Source organism: Trichosurus vulpecula, chromosome 6, assembly GCF_011100635.1.
Source record: "Trichosurus vulpecula isolate mTriVul1 chromosome 6, mTriVul1.pri, whole genome shotgun sequence".
Lineage (NCBI taxonomy): Eukaryota > Metazoa > Chordata > Mammalia > Diprotodontia > Phalangeridae > Trichosurus > Trichosurus vulpecula.
Genome location: NC_050578.1, coordinates 132,266,969 through 132,278,727, shown reverse-complemented (window position 1 = coordinate 132,278,727; position 11,759 = coordinate 132,266,969). Strand labels below are relative to the sequence as shown.

The window sequence follows — 11,759 nt, the reverse complement described above, 5'->3', positions numbered from 1 at the left end:
TCAGTATCTGCCTATGAAGATCACCATTTTCTGTCACTTAGAAAGAAGTCTGGATAGTTTTTTAGAGTACTGACAGGTTAACTGCCTTGCTCATGGTCACAAAGCTGGAACTGGAACCCAGGTGTCCCTGCTTTCAAGATGCTTTTTCCCCACTGTGCCATATTGCATATAGGTGACTGAATATATACAAATTCTTCTGTATGATATGCCATTTCCACCTGAAAGCCCAGTTCTAAAAGTCTGTCTCTGCTTCTTAGACCAAGAAGCTTCACATTTTCTTCTTCTTATGTTATTCTCATCTACATGATGAATCAGAACTGAAGAATAGAAATGAGGACAAGAGATATTCAATATGCTGTGAGCTGAATTTATTATATGGACAATGTCAGGGAGAGCATAATCCTTTGGAGGAGTGATTCATGCTAATCTAATAAGCTTGGAGCTACCATCTAATGCTCAGTAATAGGTGCTGATCACTAGGCAGGTGGAGAGATTGACAAATTTGTAGATTTGTAGATTCATCACAGAGACAGATTGAGTCAGTCTTCCAGGCAAAGCTAGAAGTAAACAGACAACATTGCCTTAGGTTTTCCTCCATCGAATTATTTTTGGTAAAACCTGTTCCCATTACCAATGCTATTAGTTCAAGTTAATCAGAAGCAATCTCCATGTATTACACAAATAGATTCTCATTGAATGATTATGTTGGTTTAGATTATGTTTGATAGAGACACCTCTATTGTACCTGGTCCCCAAAACATTCATAAGTTGTCATGACCTCAGAATCTAGTCAAGGTAAGTTAGTAGAATAGTCCATAGCTGAGCATATATTAAGAAGGTTCCAAGGTTCCTGGAAGTTTGATTTTGCTTTGTCCATTTCCCACTGATCTGATGAATAAACATTCATCCATTACTCCTTAGTAAAGTTGGCTGGCACTAGAATATCCTTGCTCTATTAATAGTTTTCTCATCCAGCCCCTTAAGGGCTTGACTCCCCAGTGGATTTTGGAAGCTGGCATTGGGCAATTTTGTGAAGACAATTCCTGCACAAACCAAACTCTTCTTCCCACCCCACCCCACTCCACTTTTCTCACACTCTCCTCTTTTTCCTGCAGGTTCTGCATAGCACTGTGGCAGCCATTAGTCTACTGAGAAATCTTGAAGGAAATATATGGTCAGAAAAAGGGTGGTCCAAGCATGTAGTGAATGAGTGATGAGTGATGAAAATGGTAGAGGAATTGCTGTACTGGTAGCCAGAAAAATGAAGAAGGGCTTAAAGGAAGCCTCCAACATGCTGGGCATGTCCTCTAGGCAGGAGGGCAAGGTCAGGACCTGTACAGGATAAGAGGACAGGGATGGGCTACAATCTGCACAATTGAGGGGAATGCCCTCATCAGTGAGATCATAGGTCCACAGAAGGAAAAGGATATTATATAGAATGTCCTGTTGAGAAGAGGGCAATAATTTCTTACTATGCTAGTACAACTGACATCTCTAAGGAGCTCTTTCTTGTACTCCTGAAGTTGTCTGGTTCTCCTTGCACTGAGGCTGATACAGGCCCTGGAAAGCCGTAGCTGGGGATGTGATCACTCAATGAATGGCACCTGGCGTTCCTTTGGATAGGACCTGAATGAGTTTCTCAGGGGCCAAGTTTCTGCAGCTTCTTTTTGCTAAAAAGTGGTTGGGGAGATTGATTAATGCTTTACCAAGCAGGAGCTGAGCTGATGTTAGAACCAGGTGGCTCCCTCACCAGTGCTCTTCCACCAGTATGGGCCCTGAGCCAAATTAAAAAAAATAGTCATGCACAGAATCTCAGATTAGGATACATTGGACAGTGCAGCATGCTAGATCTCTCTCTTGTGTCTGAGCACCAGAAGCTTAAATGTTGCTTTTTTGTCGTGACTGAAAAATCAATTACATTTTTCCCTGTTGAAGTTTAAATCATCTTCGGTTGGATTTTTGAAAGAAAAACTGTAGGTAGTAGGAAGATGTTTCATGGAGTTGATAGACTGTCTTACATTGACCCCTACTCTGGCCAGGATCCAATGGAGTGCCAAGTCAACAAACATTTGTTAAGCATTTACTGTGTGCCGGAGTCTGTCCTAAGAGCCAGAGGTAAAAGAAAGGGGACAGATGATGCTGTGGATGAGAAACAGCAGCAAAGCCAGTGTGGCTGGATCAAAGCATAGGTAGAGGAGAGTCAAGTGTAAGAAAACTGGAAAGTTGGGAAGAAGCTTGTTTTGAAGGGCTTTCAAAACCAAATAGGGGATTTTATATTTGATCTTGGACATATTAGGGAACCACTAGTATTTATTGGGGCGGAAGGGGATTGAACAACAACATGGTCACAGCTGAGTTTTAGGCATATCCCTTTTGGAAGCTCAATGCAGAATGGACTCAGAAAAATCTTCTGCAAGAAAGAAGATATTCAGACTCTTGCTGTTCTGAGTCATTGAGTTATTAAGGGGCTCATCTGGAGTTCAACCAGGAGTTTTAACTTTAAAATCCAGTATCCTTTCCACCACACCACCCACCGTGCTTTCAGTAATCACAGCCTATCTTTACCTGTTTATTGATGTCTCCCTTGTCCTGCATTTTGAAGATTTCGAGGATATCAATAATATCCACCATAGTCGGCATAGTCATCATAACGATTCCTGTGATCGCGCTTGTATAAAAAAGAGAAAATAGCAGATATAAATTTGAGCAACTCTGGTTCATTTATAGTATTGTAAAATTCTTATTCTCCACGATAACATTGAAATAATAAGCATATACAAATGTAATGGGGTGGCGTGGTGGCTCAGTGGATACACTGCTGGGCATGGAATTAGGAAGACTCATTTTCCTGAGTGCACATCTGGCCTTAGACACTTACTAGCTGTGTGACCCTGGGTAAATCACTTCACCCTGTTGGTCTCAATTTCCTCATCTGTAAAATGAGCTGGAGAAGGAAATGGCAAATCACTCCAGTACTGTTGCCAAGAAAACCCCAAACGGGGTCATAAAGATTTGGTCACAACTGAAATGATTGAACAACAATGACACAAAATGTAACAGGATTAGTACGACTGCTCACCCATGACAGGGTTGTTTGGATCAGCAGACTCCCTTGTATCCTATCAGCCTGAGCTCTAGAGGAGACCAGAGAGATGTATGTATTCGAATTCATTCTTACAATTTCCTGAAATCTCTCACTCAGCTAACCGGAGAGTATGCACCAGTTTATCAGATATGATTCATTTACTAAAGAAACCTTGTTTCCAAATCGTAGTTACCCTTTTCATAATGTTTCTTGATGAAAAATAGCTTCAACAGTTGCATTCTCCATATTTTCTCGCAGAATAAAAAAAGAAAACTCAAACCATATGCTTTCCCTGCCTTTATTTGGAGAAAGATGAAAAAAAGACCACGAGCTTTCCCTCGTTCCACAGGGAGAGGATAATCAAAGACAACAGTCACTGCTGTAACTACTGGCTTCTCTGTTCTTGTGCTTGACAGAGTGGAAGGAATTAAATACCCCTAGAATTAAAGGATGTATCTTCAAATCCAGGCTCCAATATCCACTGCCTGTGTGACCTTGGGTGAGTCATTTAATGTCAATGGGCCTCAGTTATCTCTGCTGTTGAACAGAGGGGTTGGATGAGATGGCCTGCAAGGGTCCTTCTACCACTAGACCTCTCACCCTGTGAAAGAGACATTGTGACCTCTGAAGAACAGAGGTTAGAACCAAAAGTTATACATGAACCTACAGGAAGAGATACCTAGACTGAGTGAAATGGAACCTCATAGACTTGGTCCATCATCACTGAAACTTAGAATAGGAAAAGTAAAGTGACCTGTTCAGTGTTATAGAGGTAATAAGCAGTAGATTGAAACCTGAATGACTGGAAAAGAATGGTGACTGAGAAACATAAATGTAAATCCTTCTTTCAAATCCATTTGAAAGCATCTAAGAAATTTATTCTCATGCTTGAAGGACATTGGTAGACAAACCATTTACATGACACTAAAAATAAAGAAAAAGAATTGTTTATGAAAAGTATAAAATCAGCTTATTTTGTGGACGGAACAATTCATGCTTCAATTAGATATCCCTGATATTCAGTAGCAATCTAAAAGCTTTGAGTTCTTTGAGAAAATGCCTTTAACTCGAATTCCTCAGACATAGCCAGGCATCAATGAAAGGGAGAACTAATTTGTTCCATAGAAGACATGGGGAAACTCCACTGCTGTTTAGTGACATGGGCATCATCAGGCTCATGTACAAGCACAATCCTGTTTAGGCACAAGAATGTGGCTGGAAATCAGTTTGGGGGCAAGGAGCCAGTAAACAGTAGAGTCAACAGATCGGGTAGTTGGAATTTGAGGAGATATGTCAATCCTCACTCTCTAAACCCAAAGTAAAACAAATCAAGATATTTCAGCCAATATTTGTTAAGATCTTCCTCTGTGCAAAGCCCTGGGCATATAAATGTGAATCATTAGGGACTCCATGAATAACCAGAGAACCCTAAAACATCCGTAAACCCAGAGAACACCTCTGATATCTCTTGAGCTTGGAAAGAGTTAGTGCAATCTTATAGAATCATTGGCCAAATGATGTAAAAATTAGGGAAGCAGGGAAAAGAGATTGAATATGGACATCATTTCTCCCAGTCAACATTTCACCTTACTAGACATGCTTATTGCAATGTAGCAATTCTATCGCAATCAATAAATCCAGGAGATAAATGTATTCAACGATGGTGTACTCAGTGTTTGTAAACCCTTAGCAGTCTCATGCTTAATCAATGGAACCAATATCTATTTCTGCTTTATTTAAATGTACATTTGCTCAGGAACAATGAGCAATGAGATATTGATGGGGGCAGATTAAAGATAAGGAAATATAATAACAAAGTGCAATGAGTTAAATCCAATAAATTACAAGTTAAACACAATAAAACTTAATTTTACCCATCTATGACGCCTCCAGCGTCTATTAAAAGAAAGGAAAAAAAAATTAAGGGTGCACATTACTGAATGTTAAACTACTTTGAATTTATTTGCAAATATCTTACCTCTTCGGATGAATCATCAGCTCCCTTTGGAAAAGAAAAACATCCATAGACTCAGTTATATGACATATTAAAAGAAACAAACCCAAACAGTGAATTGAGTTAGCTCTCTGGGTTATGGAATGAGTTATCCCTACACAGAGGAAAAGCAAAATTTTATCCTAAACATGTAAACATTCCTTATCTTCACTTTTGTTTGGGGAAATGTAGATCTTGTCCCTTAAAGGACTGGAAAAAGCTGTGAGTATAAAATGAAGTGTTACTCAGGTGAGGCTACAGCCACAAGGGATTTTTCCAGTATTAATTGAGAGACATGGGAATGGAAATGTAAAGCCAAGTCCCCAGAAGCTAAAGGACCACTGTTGGGAAGAGGGATCGATCAGTCTGAACACCAGCCCCTTCTCCATTTCCCCAAGTACTTACGGCCAGGACAGCCAGAAAAGCCATAAGAAAAGTTAAAAGGTAGAGCTTCATGGTTCTAGGCTCCTGTGGAATGAAGAGGAGAGAAATCCCTTCAGCCTTTAGTCTGTTTTCTGTTTCATGTCATATTTGTCTTTTCAATGAAGAAGAAACTTAGGTAAATGTTAACTCCCATTTCTATGGTGCTGTTGAGTTTTAAAGTGTTTTGATTCCAAGAACCTGATGAGCAAATGTTACCATATTCATTTTATAGATGAGGGAACAGAGCCTCAGAAACTCGGGTGACTTGTATGTATGTAGTTAGTGATTGTCAGAACCAGAATTTGGATGCAGGGCACCATGTCAAGGAGTCATTGCACACATCATGCAGTCAAAACATCTATGTGATTCCTGAGGTGTGAGAAACAAAATTAAAAAAATTCAATTTCATTGAATTTTCACTTCCCAATTCTCTCCCTTTCCCTTCTCCTCTTATTTGAGAAGGCAAGAAAACAGGGGCCATCATAAATATGTATAGTCATAAAAACACAAATTCCATTAAGAGCAAAGAAAGAAAAGAAAGGAAGGAAGGAAAGAAGGAAGGCAGAAAAATGAAGAAAGGCAGGAAGGAAGGAATGAGGAAAATATGAAAAAGAAAGGATAAAGGAAAGAAAGGAGATAAGGAGAGGGAGAAAAGTAGGAAGGAAGAAAGGAATGAAGGAAGGGAAAAAGAAATAAAGGAAGGGAGATAGGGAGGAAAAAGGAAGGTAGAACAAGAAAGAAAGAGATAGAAGGAAAGGAAGAAAAGAAACAAACAGAATTGAAGACAGGAAGAAAAAAGGGAAGAAGGGAAAACAGGGAGGGATCAAGAAGGCAAGGAAGAAGAAGGGTGATACAGAAGCTTTTTAATTTCTGTTTAATGACCCTCAGTTTTTATGACAACAGTTGTCTGTATCAATCATCCCTACTCATCTAATATTGAAGAGAAGGAACTCAGGAAATGCTTAAGTATCCAGATTGACTGGGTTGTTCGCTTAAGACTCCAGAATATTTGTCTGTCTCCAGGGAATTCTGTGCTTGAGTGCCTTAGGTAATAATAACATTGAAAGCGAAAGGACCATGTCTTCACAGTGTCTCTGAGACAGAGTCTTTTCAAAGGAAGAAATTCTGCCAAAGCACCTGCTCTGCAACTGAGAGTTCTAGAAAGCTGCCTGAGACCCTGAAAGGTGAAGTGATTTCCTTGGGTCATGGAGCCAGGGTGAGTGAGAGAGATGAGACTTCCTGGCTCTGAGACCAACTCTTCAGTCATCCTGCCTTGGCTCTCTCTGCCTCACAAGTGTCTAGTACTATAAAGGTCTCAAGATCAATTTGATGAATTATCTCCTCTCATCCTTATATCTCAGTCTTGCAAGGTAAATGCTCTAATGTATTTTACAGATGAGGGAACTGAGTCCCAGAAAAACAAAATTTGCATATTCCTAGGTGAGGACTTCAGACTTCAAGTACCATAGCAACAACTCACATTTACAGAGGAATTTACATTCTTAGAAATACTTCTGTCATTTACTGGGACAGCCAGGTGGCACAGTGGAAAGAGAACTGAACCTGCAGGCAGGAAAATGTGTGTTCCTTGGACATTTGTTGCATGTGTGATTCTAGGCAAGTCAATTAACCTCTGCCTCCCTCAGTTTCCCCAACTGTGAAATTAGTATAATAATTGCACCTCCTTCCTTGGGATGTTAGGATGAAATGAGATATTCCTAAAGAACTTTGCAAACTTTCAAGTGCCATATAGGAACTGGCTATCATGTGCTGTCTTATTTGATATTCACAAGTTGGAATAAGCAGGAAAACTTTTATTACCCAGGTTTTAAGGATATGGGGATTGCAATATAGAGAAGACCCCCTGATAGTAAATGACTGAGTCTGGACTCAGACAGGGGTTTTCTGACCCTGTCAATCAATCACTCAACAAGCATTTTCTAAGGGCAAGGCAGAGTGCTGGTGTTAAGGGCGAGAAAGACAGGAACTGAACAGTCCTGGCCTTCAAGGAGTTTACATTCTATTAATATGAAGAACATATGCACGCATGTCCTAAATAACATAAAGCTACATTCAAACTATAAATTATAGATTAACTACAGACAAAGTATATTAACAAGAAATGAAAGGCATTTTCTTTTGGATGTGAGAGATTAGGACCTGGGGGCTTAGGAAAAGCCTCAGGTGGGAGATGTGACTGATTATGAGGTTTGCAGAGGAAAAGTGAGAGATTCTAAGCAGAGGAGATGAAGAGGAAATAGATTTCAGTCTTGGGAGCCAGCCTGTGCAAAGCCATGGAGAAGAGAGATGGATGGATGATGATGTGTATAGAATGGCAAGAAGGAGGCCAGTTTGCCTCAAATGTCTTTCTACATGAAAGCAAGTTGTATAAAAAGGCTAGAAATGAAGGCCTGAGCTAGTTGTGAACAGAGGGGTTATATTTTGTTGTAGATCCCAGGAACTTAAGGATGAGAAGAGTGACCTGGTCAGAGCTATGCCCAGGTAATATCCTATCGTCAGCCATAGAGAGGATGGATGGGAGAAGGGAGATACTGGAGGTAGGGAGACCAGTGAGGAGGATATTGTCGTCATTCAGGTGAGAGATGAGAAGGGCCTGACCTCCTGCAGAAGGGGACGGTTGGGGGAGATGTGGCAGACCCAGAATCATCCACGTCTTGTAAGTGATTGGACATTTGGGGAGAGGGAGTAGATATGGGGGAGGATGAATTTTACCATCGGGGGAATTGGAAGGAGGAGGCTTGATTGGGATAATATTTATAAAGTGCATAGCACAGTGACAGACTCCCAGCAGGTACTTAATAAATTTCCATTTCTTTCCCTCTCCCTGCCCCTCTCGCATTCTGACAGAGAAAGGTAAGGTCAGAATAGGGCTAGGCTTGGGGGGAGAAATGATGACCCCTATTTTGATCCTGGAGAGTTTAATTTGGCGATAGGGCAGCCACTTCAGAATGTGCAATAACTCCTTATACAGTGATGTGGAACTGGAACTCAAGAGAGAGGCCACAACCTCATGGTAGAAATTGCAAAGAGGAAGTTTTAGGTTTCATGGAAAGAAAAATATGCTTACAGTTAGAGCTATCCAAAGGAAGAATGGTTTGCCATGGTAGGTGGTGAGCTCCATCCCCCTTTGTTACCACCACCACTAGACATCATCCAAAGTCTAAATGATCGATTGTAGAGTAAATTGTTGAGAATATTCTGTTCCAACATGAATCAGGCTAGAAATCCCACTGTGGTCCCTTCCAACTCTGTTGTTCATTCAATTCAATCATGTCTGACTCTTCATGATCCCTTTTGGGGTTTTGTGGCAAAGACACAAGAGTGGTTACCTCTATTTCCTTTTCCAGATCATTTTTCAGATGAGCAAGTGAGGCAAATAAGGTTAAATAATTTTCCCAGAGTCACACATCTATTAAGTGTTTTAGGCCAGATTTGAACTCATGAAGATGAGTCTTCCTGATTCCAGTCCCAGCACTCTAACATAATTGGGTGACATTAGGGCTTATTCTTTTTCCCTTACATCATATTGTCACTCAATCTTTGTAGTTACCTATTGCTAACAAACACATGGCATTACTCCTAAATCCAGAGAAACAAAAATTGAATTAATTGGATTTTTAAAAAAATATGAGTTGGGGAGATCAAAACCCAACAACTTGGTAAGCATAGTAAATTTAGTCTATTTGCCAAACTTAATGATATTTAAGATGCTTAAGGGGAAGACTTGGAGGTGGAGGGAGAAGGTCAGGGAAAAGAGGCCAAACAAAGAAGACCAAAAACACATTGTTTCAGGAAAGAAGAGCAGCACAGGAGAAAGCAGAGAAAGAGCACATCAGATGAAGGAAAGCTAGAAAACAGGAGGAGCTGGGATGCAGAAGAAGGGAGGAAATTAAGGAGGTGACACTCCTTTAATGAGAAAAAAGCCATTTCAGGAGAAGACTTATGAAATTCCAGCATTGGGAAAGAATGGAGAGAAGCATAAAGGGGGTGTGGTGACATTAAAAAAAGCCAATATCTGAGCTTATTTTCAGAGTGAGGAGACTAGCACAGAGTCAAGTGGAGAACAGTATGCCAGATTATCTAGTTACAGCAATTTTTTATTAGTTCTCTTTTTAGGGGATTTGTACTGTTATTTCCACGACTCTCATAGTTTCCTCGCTGATGTATAGTTTAAAAAATCCATGTTGCCCTCTCTTAAAAATGGGCCACCTTTGGTTCTCCAACATGTTAGTAATTGTGAGGTTTCAAGTAAGTTACTTAAGCTTCCTGAGCCTCAGTTTCCTCATCCATAAAATGAATTGGTTGGGCTCAATGGCTTCTGAGGTTATTACCAGTTCCAGATCCATGATTCCATCACATCTCTCTTTCCCCACACCAAATATGAGTATGTTAAATATTTTTTAAAAAATCAGCATTTCTCTATAAAACATTATAACATCTTATACATTTTATACTTTTTTCCTCACATGCATTTTTCATTGATAAGATGCCCATAGTGATAAATTAGAATGAAAAACTTACTCAAAATGTAGGAAATATCACCTTAGACAGGCCACTGGAAGAAGAGATCTTTTAAGAGATGATGGAGTTCAGGGTATCTCAGAGCTATTTAAACTCTGCCATTATTGATATGCTAATTTGGTGGCTGTAAGTAATGTTAATAGTGACCTTGAACTGTCGTCACTGACTGTGAACAAATATTGGTTTTGTGCCCAAGCTGAAAACTAAAATACCAAATGCTTAATCCTTGTGTCAGTCTGGGCAGATCAACATGTAGTGAATGTGATGACTCTTAACTGGGTGTAAGTTCTTTAAATAACACAATTTCAAAGTGTTTCCGAGGCAGGACGTGATCCCAGATCTTGCCAACATCAATTGTAGCACTCTTTCAATTTTGGCATGAAACCTCTAGTGTATTGTAGGAGGTATTCTTCTTCAGATTTGGCTTAGTCTAGGTTCACTTGGGTCTCTTTCAGCCTGAGAGTCTGTGATTCAGTGCTCATGGCGTTATTTAGGTAGCTGAAATGAATTGGTCAGAAGGAGGCTGACAATTTTGTGCAGCCCCCCTGCCTCCACCACTTAAATCCAATTCATGGGCAAGTCAAAATATCACCTTCATAATGTCATTGGTCATCTTCAAGGACAATGGACCACCACCACCACCAATAACAAAAAGCAAGTAATATACAAAGGTGTGATGAAGTAAAGCCTAAGTCTGGGGTTTAGAATCTGCTTCTAACCCATCCTGCATGGGTGCCTGGGCAATGTTATTTAATCTCTTAGCATACCAGACAAGTCTGGAGTACTATACCATTCAGACAAGTTTGGGAGCCACATTACTGCAGGGAAGTTCCATAATAGAAGTCCCTCATGTCTATAGTAAACTAGAAATTAAGAAAATTTCTTTAAAAAAGAAGTGTGACCTACTGTGCTGCAGACCAACAATATCAAAACAAAGCTATCTCTCTCTCAATTAACATACAGTCACAATCATGAAATCTTTTTGATTCAACTTTCACAGCATCTCTAGTGCCCATTCCTCTTTTCCATTCACATAGCCATCATCTTAGCTTAAGCTTCCATGACTGTCACCACAATCATTGCAATAGCTTCCAAAGTTCTTTGTTTTCTCTTTTCTCCAGTCAGTCCACCACAGAACTTCCAAAAATGACCGTCTTAATTTTTTCCTAAAACTAACAGTGTCACCTCCTACTCAAAAAAACTTAAGTCACTCCTTCTTGCTCCTAGGCTAACATACAAATTCCATTGTTTTCCACAATCTTACTCTAAGATAATTTTTCCTGCTTTTCATCTCTCACATTACTCTCTTTCAAACACACCATGTTGCAACCACACTGGACTTAATAGCATTTCCTGAAGTGGACATTTCATCTCCCACCTCCATACATTTGCACACCCTGGCCTGTTTGCCTGTAATGCAATGATAGAAAGATCTCCATTTCCCTGCATTTCAAAGGATCTTTATGTTTCTCGAAGGCTCAGCTCAGACATAATATTGCTGATGAATCTTTTTCTGATCCCTTCAGCAGACAGGTAGGAAAAAAACAACCCTGAAAAGGAAGGAGTTGAAGGATATAATTACAACCTTCTCCACACATGTAATCACCCACCAGACATAATTTGTGAGAGAAATAATTTCAAATGACATTCTCATGTAATTGAAATAAAAATATTTTAAAAATAATTTTTCATGTATTGCAGTTTTATATCCTATTT

General features: G+C 39.8%; 1 long non-coding RNA gene across 1 annotated transcript; it reads right to left on the bottom strand.

Annotated features, from left to right (window-relative positions):
- Nucleotides 1–353: 353 nt before the first annotated feature.
- Nucleotides 354–10,091, bottom strand: LOC118852887. Its single transcript, XR_005010631.1, has 5 exons — nucleotides 10,044–10,091; nucleotides 5,484–5,546; nucleotides 5,064–5,087; nucleotides 2,566–2,668; nucleotides 354–557 (listed from the first exon to the last, which is right to left on the bottom strand). It is a non-coding gene; the product is annotated as an uncharacterized LOC118852887 (long non-coding RNA).
- Nucleotides 10,092–11,759: the final 1,668 nt, after the last annotated feature.